Consider the following 10,760-nt stretch of genomic DNA (forward strand, 5'->3'; position numbering starts at 1 on the left):
TGAGCGTGTAACTTCTGATTCTAACAATAAACGGTGATGAGCATAAATTATTTTTTCCTCTTATTATCTAGCAGGTGTGGGAAGCTTCATATATAGATGTACACCCACCTGCCACTTCATTAGGTATACCTTTCCTCCTACCCTTTGACTTTAGAACGAAATTCTTCATGGCGTAGATTCAACAAAGTGCTGGAAACATTCCTTAGTGATTTTGGTCCATTTTAACATGACAGCATCACACAGTTGATGCAGATTTGTCAGCTGCAAAAATTGCTCTATTGGACTTGGATATGATGACTGTGGAGGCCATTTGAGTACAGTGAACTCATGATCATGTTCAAGAAACCAGTCTGAGATGATCTGAGCTTTGTGAGATGGCACGTTATCCTGCTGGAAGCAGCCATCAGAAGATGGGTCGTAAAGGGATGGATATGGTCAGCAATAATAGTCAGGTAGGCAGTGCCATTTAAACAATGTTCATTTGGTACTAAGTGTGTCAAGACAACATCCCCCACAACATTACAATACCACCATCAGACTGAACTGTTGATATGAAGCAGGATGGATCCATGCTATCATGATGTTTATGCCAAATTCCGATCCCACCACCCGAATGTCCCAACAGAAACTGAGACTTATCAGACCAGACAACATTTCCCCAATCTTCTATTCTCCATTTTTGGTGAGCCCTTGCCAATTGTATCCTCAGTTTCCTTAGCTGACAGGAGTGGCACTCCAGTGTAGTCATCTGCCACTGTAGTCCATCTGCTTCGAGGTTTGGTGTGTTGTGCATTTAGAGAAACACCTTGGTTGCTCTTCAGTGGATATTTTCTTTTTTGTTTTTTGGACCATTCCCTGTAAACCCTTGAGATGATTCTGCAGGAAAATCCCAGTAGATCAGCAGTTTCTGAAATACTCAGATCAGTCTGTCTGGCACCAACAGCCAAGCCACATTCAAAGTCTCTTAAATCACCTTTCTTCCCCATTCTGATGATCAGTTTGAATTTTAGCAGGTTGTCTTGGCTATGCTTGCATGCCTAAATACATTGGGTTGCTGCCATGTGATTGGCTGATATTTGAGCAGCTGAACAGAAACATATGCAGTGCACTAGAATTCATTCCAAAACTTTAACCAACAGCTTTTCCAAGAAATCATCCAGCTTCTCAGTCTTTCTTTGCCTTAAGTTTTCTTAAGCTGAATTCTGAACAAGCAATTTCAAGAGGTTATTTCTTTTTATTTCATAGACTAATAAACTAACTAATAAGCAAAATTATCAGCAAATTAATTAATTAGGAGAAAATACATTTTTCCCAGCTCTAGACTCCAGCCACTCATCTAACAGTGTTTCCTGGCACTGATCAGCAGCAGCTCAAACCACCTACCAATATATTGCATTATGGTTACCTTCCTCACAGAGGCAGTAAATATTACTTTGTACAGCCTTAACCCTGTGACTGGAAGAACTGTGTAACCTGAGCTGCTTTGTATGTAATATACACCTCCGAGATATATACTCTATTTCAGGAAAACAGTCATTTAAATATAATAATGTACTGGCAACTAAGTTATTTTTAGCTGCAAAAGAAAACCTCACTAAATTTAGCTCTGGTTTCATCTTTAATTTCTGCTAGAACTGAGTGTAACAAGAAAAGAGAAAAGTCTCCTTCAAATATAATTACCAAATGCTTCATGATTTTACAGAAGTAGTCACAAGTTGTCCGCTGTAGTAACAATAGTTAATCAGCTTTTGGTTGTAAGTGGAAATCTTGACTTGATTTTTTTTTTAGTGGAGGTGCACAGCTATAGTTCAACAATAATCAGATCAGAAAATAACCCAAATGACCTGTGAACCTATGAAACCCATTTCTGTAGATATACATATATATATATATATATATATATATATATATATATATATATATATATATATATATATATATATATATATATATATATATATATATATATATATATATATATATAATATATGTATTACAAACAGGCCTCTTTTTAAGCACATTGAAGAATTTAGATTTTAACTAAAAATCCCGTTTCTTTGTTAAATGTAAATTTACTCCAACTGTTGCAGTAGTAAATCTTTTATATCCAGCTCTTGTGATTTCTGCAGTTTTGTGACAGCACCATTTTTTTCCAGAGGTTTTGAAGCTGTCAAGAAGAAATATATTGTTTAGCTATAACAATAAAGTGACCACTGCAGGCCAGCTATGAAAATAATATTTAAAAGACATTTCCTGGTTTACCATTGCTGGAGAAACTGGCTCTTCAGGTAATAAATCAAGCACTCAGTGAAGCAAAGTCTGACTTTGCATGTTTTATTATCCTGTAATAAGGTTTATGTGGCACTGCAGTGTGTGCATTACTGTACATGAGATCTGGACTGAAACCCTTTTGGTTACTTTAATGAAATGACGTGTGTGTGTGTGTGTGTGTGCGTGCCTGCGTGTGGTATTTACTGAAGCATTATCTATTTCTTCCAGTTTTTTATAAGGACAGTATGGGGGTATGGAGCAAGTATTTGTAAAAGTGCAACTTGTCCAAGATCAGTTTTTATGTGTAATGGTTACAGGATCTTGCAGCAAATATCTGAGAGGTTTTACAACGAGTTTGAGAGAAGAAGTGGAGGGGTTCCATTGGGAGATATGTGTACGCTATGCTGAAGTCTCTGTGTGTGTGTGTGCGTGTTTGTGTGTGTGTGTGTGTGTGTGTGTGTGCGCGCTGTTAAAAAAAAAAAGAGAGTGTGTTGAGTGGCGGAGAGAGCAGGGAGTTGGCTGATGGGCAAAGGCATGCTGCCTGCAGGTTCAATCTGCCCGCAAGTCAGGCATCAAACTTTCACATCCACACATCAATTATTTAGCACCCTGCATTGTCAGAGTGTTAGCATGCCATAGTGGCAGACGACAAACCTGGATCAGAGAGAGAGAGAGAGAGAGAGAGAGAGAGAGAGAGAGAGAGAGAGAGAGAGAGAGAGAGAGAGAGAGAGAGAAGAAAATTGGAGGACTGGGATCGGAGGGAAGGAGAAAGGAAGATCAGCAAAGGAAGAAACTGATGATCTGCAGGGTTAAAGTGAGACCCAGCTGAAAGAAGACTAGATGTGTGGAAGGACTTCAAAACAACAACAACAAAAAACCCAGTCTTGAGAAAAGTATAGAAGACTGGATGTTAATTGTATATGTTTACTTTTATATACCCTACTACGCAACATAAGGCAGAGCTTAATTAACTTAATATTGAAACACTGTATGTTAAAGAAAATATTAGTAGTGTGATATGGCACAAAATGAGGGATTTGGTATTAGCCATCTGATAAGATAACAACAAGAAATTACATGCAATAATTAATTTTCTCTCCCAGTACTGGAAAAAAAAATAGCCACATGAGGTATATAGTTACAAAATATTACTATTCATTCAGTAAAGTGCACTAAAGCTTGCCTTGAAGTTAGCTGAAACAAAAATTGTCCAATCTAAGAATTGGATGTGCAAAAATATCAACTATTTCCAGTGAAAATAGCAGCAAAGGGTGTGAATCTGTCAGCAGGGCAGAATGAGCAGGTGAAAAACTTATGATGAGGCAAGTCAATTACAGATGCTCTTCTCACTGTGCTATGCTTATTGTGCTATGACAAGTCAGAGTGACCATTCAGGAGGAAAACAGTGGGGGAAAAAAATCAAAGAAAAAAACAAAACAAAAAACAAATGTGTTCAGTATGTACCAAGGCTCAACTGAAACTTCAACACTTCTTCAAACTTAATCAGTTGGCATCAGTTATCTGTTGAACTTTATCAGACAATATCATCAGCATGCAAATTACAACTCCAAAGAACCTGCACGCCCTTTAATCATGTAAAGAAACCATATATCCAGATCTCAAGAAAACATCAGGAATATCAGTTACATTTAAGGGTAATGGGAATAAGTACAAAGTACACATTAATACATGCACGGTAACTTAATAGATGTAGCCATTTACAGGGTCATTAGTAAATTAATATATATGGTCTAATCATAGACCCTTCTGAGACACTGTATGCGACTTGTGATTGTGTTGTTGGCATGTGAAACCCTTCATCTGCATCTTCCTCTCTCTGCTGTTACTTTTTTATCCCTAACGGTTCATAGTTTAACATCACATAACGTATTTCTCAACACAGATTCACCCAGCTTTGAGCTAACTAGGGGTCTAATCAGCCCGGGTAATTGAAAACACTTCTGTGGTAGTGCATGGCCTTTAAAGCAGATGTAGTTTAATTTCTACACTCTCTTCCCCGGGAACTTGCCACCCCAACCATGTTGAGATGCTACATAAATGAAGAAAAGAAGTTAACGAGATATTGGCCTGTATAAGATTTATTCTTTTTGCTTGATATGTGTATTTTTTTTTAATTATTATTTTTAAGGTACAAATGAATGGGAGTATACAGAAAAGCTGATGAGATACAACAAGAAAGAATGAAGAAAACAGTTATTGGACACTGACACCAAGCACTCTAAATTATCCTTCTGTTATACGTCTGTTATCCGTTCTGCCATACCCAGCATTTTCCTGTAGCTCAGTACAGTAATTTTCTCACTCTTACCTGTAAAGAAAAGTATGACTGATCTGGATTGTTGCAAATTAGAATGTGACATTTGGTGGAAAATGCACTGCAGATTCCGATGAGGGAGATAATGAGATTTAAAGGGGCTTAACACTGCTGGAGTGGGCCAGAATGGCTTTCCACAGCTCCACAATTGACTGCATGGCTGACCTCAGTGTCAGCTTATGTCACTTATCATCTGTAAAAGGGCAAAATTGAGCATGGGTATTCCATCTAAAGTAAGATCTCATATTCCCAGACAGAGTGAGCTCTTTCTCTGAGCTACACACAGAATTGTTCCATTGTACCGGTTCCACAATGATGCTCAGCTTTTCAGCTGATCATGCACAAACACACATGTGCTCCAACAGTCGAGTACATCTGCGCACGAGAGCGGAGAAACACACTCTCGTGTACACACTAACACACAGGCATGATTTCCCACTTGTGTGTGAGCCCGCCATCGGAGAGAGCACGGAGACGACTGACAGCCAAGGCAAAGTGCTGATGGTAAGCAACTTTTGCCAGGAATGCTAGAAAGCTGGGACAGTAGGTTTTGTGTGTATGCAACAGAGATACCCACTTTAGAGCAGCTTTACAAGTCTAATGCTTAATACTTTTAAAGTTATTTCTTTTATCTTTTCATATGAAATCAATCAAAATCATTTGATATCAGATTAATGAAATGAAGTGAACAGAATTATTTGAACTAAACTGAATTTAATGGAAGGGTGGCAGAAGCAGAAAAATATAATGCAAATGAGACTAAAAAATGAGCAAATTAGCTAAATATAGAGAGAAACAGATGGATTGAAAGGACTGAAAAGTTAAGGTTATATTGTAATTAGCCAGTGAATGGGATGTAGGGGTGTTTCATGTGGTGTTTCATGTGTGGTTGACAGCTTCAACCACAGTGGAAGCTGTCCTCTATCCGCCCCCTACCACAGGCCTTAAAACAGCTCTTCTGGATGCTCAGGACAAGTTAGTGACCTCTTCATCCTTGTGTTTCCTCACATACACACACGCACACACACACGCACACACACACACACACAAAAACATGTTTGTATAATTTTACTTTTAAAGACCTTTGTAGACTAACCGCTGCTCCTAACACAACAAACTCAACTGTAGGGCCTTGCACTACAAAATTCACACCACACAAGTATTCTGAATCCACACATAGGCATTGAATCCAGTGAATTCACACCTAAGCAGAGTCATGACCTGTTACCTGCCTTCAAGTATGGGCTCTCTTGCGCTTCTGACTGTTTGATGTGATTTCCATCCAGTGTGCACCACGCTTTGCAAATGCGATATGAATCTTCCACCAAAAGTCACAAGAGAAATTTGTCAGACAAAAAAATGAAATATCTACTGGACACCTGGCTTAAGGCTGACTGTACAATAAAGCTATAGCTAGGAGCTGATTAGCTTGATGAAGCGCAAAGACTCAAAGCAGGGACTATGGCTTGCGAGGCTCTGAACAAAATAAAGTAACATCTGCCTTCCAGCATGTTGAAACTCACTTATTAACACTTTATATTAAATTTGTTGTGAAGTGAAGTGTAAAATTGGCACACTGGAGTCATATGCACTCCTTAACAGTGCAATATGCCAGTTTTGAGCTGTTTGTGCTAAGATAACTGACTGCTGGTCTCAAAAACCTTTCAAGAAACCAAATAAGCAAGTAATATCTCCAAAAATCATACACTATTTGTTAAAGTCTGAAAGAGAAGTCTAACATGCTACCTCCCCATCCACTAAACTCACCTATCGATCCACTTTGCTAGATAACTCTCTGCCAGCAGTGAAATTAACAATTGGACGTGAATTACAAGCTGCATACTCATTCAATATCAAAATCGTTCTTGGGATACTCCGACTCTGTGTGCATGCAAAATGCACTTGCTACCAAAACAATGTGGTGGATTTGACCTCGACTGAGGCTGGCAGACAGATCTTGTCAACATTTTCCCACAGCCTTTTTTTTTTTTTTTGCCACCCACTAGTACAGTGGGTGGCAAATGCAGTGTCGCCTAAATTTGTCAACAACATTGTGAGAATTTGTGTGCTCATCCTTTGGGTCATATGTTTCCGGTTTACTACGTTTCATCCCATCACATTCTTGCCCACGATAATCCTTGACCACCAAGATGCCCCTTCTGATGTGGACAGTGTAAGACAAGAATAAAAAACCCCACAACCTCAACCTAGATCTAGAATAGTGTGCAGAGAAGGGGAATTTTGACTACGTAAGAACACACAAGCAGATATCCCTACATACTTAAAAAATATTCAATCCTTCCCTCAAGTTCCTCATTACTGTCTACAGCAGTCATACAACAGTACTTTCTTCCTTTCTGTCCCTTTCTGTCTCACACACTGACCAACTAGGCTGGCTGATAATGCCTATTGGACCATCCCTGATATACCTAGTGTGAAGCGTGGCATGCACATGCCAACACGGCGTCTGCCTGCAATCTTGATCTCGAGTCACTCAAGCAGGCAGACAGAGGGCATGAGCAACACTGGAGCGGAGAGGGAGAGGGAGACTGAGGGGTGGCCACCACAGAGATGATCTATATTTTATGGACCTCTCAATTAGTGTCAGTGTTCATGGGTGAGAGGTTAGGGAGCAGTCCCTGTCTACTTGGCCCACTTGTCTGCTCACACTTAGCCTGTACCGTGGAACCCCTTACCTTTTCCCTCCCCCAAATCCCCCGTACGCAATAGGATGTCTGATTTCAGTTCACCTCAGGGCTTTTCAATTCCTAATGTAGATCCCTGACAGCAGTTTGAGGAAATATAATTTCTTATACAGTATGTGATAATGGTGTTATTGTAAATGTGAGAAGAAGAAGAAGAAGAAGAAGAAGAAGAAGCAATGATGTAGTGGGATGCCTCATTCGGCACAGATGGTATTGTAGACTTAGCTACATGGAAAATAACAGTACCAGATTAGTCCTTTTGTGTGAGTTCAGCCCCTGTTTCAGACTGAATCATCTTAACACCAAAGTGATGTGTAAATGTATATCTCAAGGTATAAAAAGCTGCATATTTTTGGTATCAGCATGCCTCATCTCAACCTTTAAAAGTATACCCATAGTCATCATCCCATCCCATGTACAAGGCACATAGTTTCTTCAACGTAGTCGGCAAGGTGATCAACTCATTCATTGGTTTGGCCCTTCACAATTTTATCACACCATATGAATAACATATTCTATTATTCTTCTAATTATTAGATTTTTACTGAATAACGGTTATATAGTGGAAATGACAGCTTTAGGCTACACTGAAATGCAGGGATGTCCTATCATGCTGAAGTTAATAGCTTTTTTTTTGTGATTTCGAGTATAAGCATGCCTAGATGTCTTTCAAATTAAAGTAGTAATTGGAAGCTAATAGGATGACATATGACTTTAAGAAATTGCATCGGGGAATCTGTCATCAGCTTAATTTCCATCAGGTTAGGAGACGCAACAAGAACTCGGATGAGGAAGTCTATTTAGATCGTGTGTCGGTGTGCTAGTGCACATACATCAAGTATGCCTTTGGTGTGGTTCAGTGACCTGTTTCATGCAACCACTTTGTAAGCAGCGTAGTTAAAGGGGAGGGGGTATGTTTGCCACATGTGCACAGTTTGTGTGACATAATAGATAGAGAAAGCACCTGGATATAGTCCTTGCTTGTTATGAGGTCACACCCTGATGGGAATAGAAGTGATTTTCTTGTTTCCAGGGAACAGGTGGACAAGCAGGACAAAGTACATATAGCAAAACAGCAGGCCACGATGAGAGTTTAGGTTCCATTAATACAAGCTAGTATGTCTGTTATTAGTTTCCCTGTATATTTTTTTATTTTATAATTCTTGTCAATATGTGTGTTCAGTGAAGAAGTATTTTCTGCCCAAGATAAAACAGACTGCAGTTTTAAGCTGTACTAACACTGATACATCTAATCTCACTTGTGTGTTTAGTTGCTTTTTGTTTTCCCAGTAAAAGATGCAACAAGTGAGACCCAGCTTATCCTTAATGTTTCCAGTGTAAGGCTCTACTATTGCGTCAGCATGTAGATTGCTATTTCGGGATTCTGGTTGACTAATCTGTTTTTTCAGACATGTATCATGAACCTGGATAATGTGTTTGCTCTCCACAGTATTGTGATTTATATCAGAGTACTACAGCTCGTGTATTTGGGTGTTCTAAAACTGGGATTTTGTCCACATTTAAGAAACCATGAAAATGACATAAAACTGTATATAGATGCACGTAAAGGATCTTTTGAAAAGAAACGTGAAAGAACGCTACAGACAACTGGAAAACAGAGCATAGTCTGTGACATACTATAAAATGTGTACAAACTCAACAAACATACTTGGCTTTAGTGATAAGGACCTATCCTTGTGAGCCCTTCTTTGTACTATCTCTACAATTACAAGGCATGGTTTCTCTTTCTCCTTCTAACCCAGCTGGAAGCTCCATCTGCTAGGTTAAGGCTTGTCTGATGCTCCCCCGTGGCTCATTTAACCAGGGAAGGAAGCACAGGATAGAGGAGAGGAGAGGAGAAGTGGATATAGAGGCTGAAGTAATAGACAAATAATTAAAGGGAGGTTGTATGAGGTTCTGTTAGTGAAATAAAAAGAAAAAAACAACCAATCAAAAGACAATGTCAAATGCAAGCAAGATAGAACAAGATCTGGTCAAAAGGAGAGAATGAATGCACTTATATGCACAAAGGAAACCCAATTACAGGGAAAATTCTAGTTATTGTGTGCATGGGTTTGAATGCTACAAACAGTTTACTGTTCACCAATGGAAAGAGACTTATTTAAACTTTTCACTTGTACTCAGACTTTGGATCCAAATACATACTGCTATGAGTAATGATGCTTCCTTTCCTGAAAACATACATGTTGCATGTATGTGTCCAAGGTTTTTTTGTTTAAATGTATCGATGGAACCATAGTCTAGAAAATTTGTGTTAAAATGTGTTAACTACCTTTGTCTTCATCCCTTACTCCGTCTTGGCAGTGCAGGTTTCTTGCAACATGGCATTTAAGATAATCAGGTTACCGCTAAGAATATCCATGCAAATCAAATGCACTCTCAGGGAGAGATAGACCAGGTGGTCTCTAAAGGGAGCGATAAACATTGTGAGTGTGGATACCTTATAGGATTTACTCTGTGGCCCAGTTGGTGGTCACGGGGGTTAAAGGTGAAACCCAAAGGCCAATAGTGATTAGTTCCCCAAGGAAGGGCATAATACACACATGGCCTTGAGCTCATCCAAGCATTTTTTTTTCCTCCTCTGTCTCTCTTTTACTTTTAAACACATTGTAGAGCGACCTTGAGAATGTCTGCTGAATTTCTTGCTTTTTTTTTTGTCCTCCCAAGCTTCCTCAAACTCACTGAACAATTACTGCTATAGGAAGCGCAGAAATGAAGGAATCTCTTTATCTCTATTTCTGCTGTGGGAAGAGACCTGGTGCTCAGGGGTACGTGTGTGTGTGTGTGTGTGTGTGTGTGTGTGTGAGAGAGAGAGAGAGAGAGAGACAGAGAGTGTGGGTGGATGATGGTAAACCTTGGGTCAGGGCCCTTTCTCTCGTCTTAATGCTTAAGGTAACTAGCAGGAATAGCTTCACTGAGCACTTAAGGGTATGCCCTCGGCTAGGATTAACATGGGCTGGGAATTAGGTAGGAAGGCAAAGGTCGGAGGGCTAAGTTTGCATGGGGGTGTGTGTGTGCTTGTGTTTGTGTTTGGATGCTGATAGATTAAGTGTATGTTGTCATCAGACTGGAACAGGTTTAGGGAGTTATTCGTTTTTATTACAACTGGAGTAGTTTTATATAATTCTTTTTTTTATTGATTGTAAAAGCATTGTATTTCTGAAGTCAGCTGCTAAAATCTGAGAAAACAGTGACACTATAAAAGGACACAAACATATGATTGGACAGGCTGTGCACAAACCAGCAGTTTAGTTAGATTATCTATACAACTGCATTTAGAGGGGGGAAAAAAAAATCAGTAAATGAGCACATCCAAATGACATTCACATCCTAATTACACATAAAAACTGAATGTGTGCATAATTAGTACATCATACTCAGTCAATGTTGATTATTGAAGTCAGTCTGTAAGATGTGGTGGAAGTACA

This window comes from Archocentrus centrarchus, chromosome 16 (genome assembly GCF_007364275.1).
Source record: "Archocentrus centrarchus isolate MPI-CPG fArcCen1 chromosome 16, fArcCen1, whole genome shotgun sequence".
Classification (NCBI taxonomy): domain Eukaryota; kingdom Metazoa; phylum Chordata; class Actinopteri; order Cichliformes; family Cichlidae; genus Archocentrus; species Archocentrus centrarchus.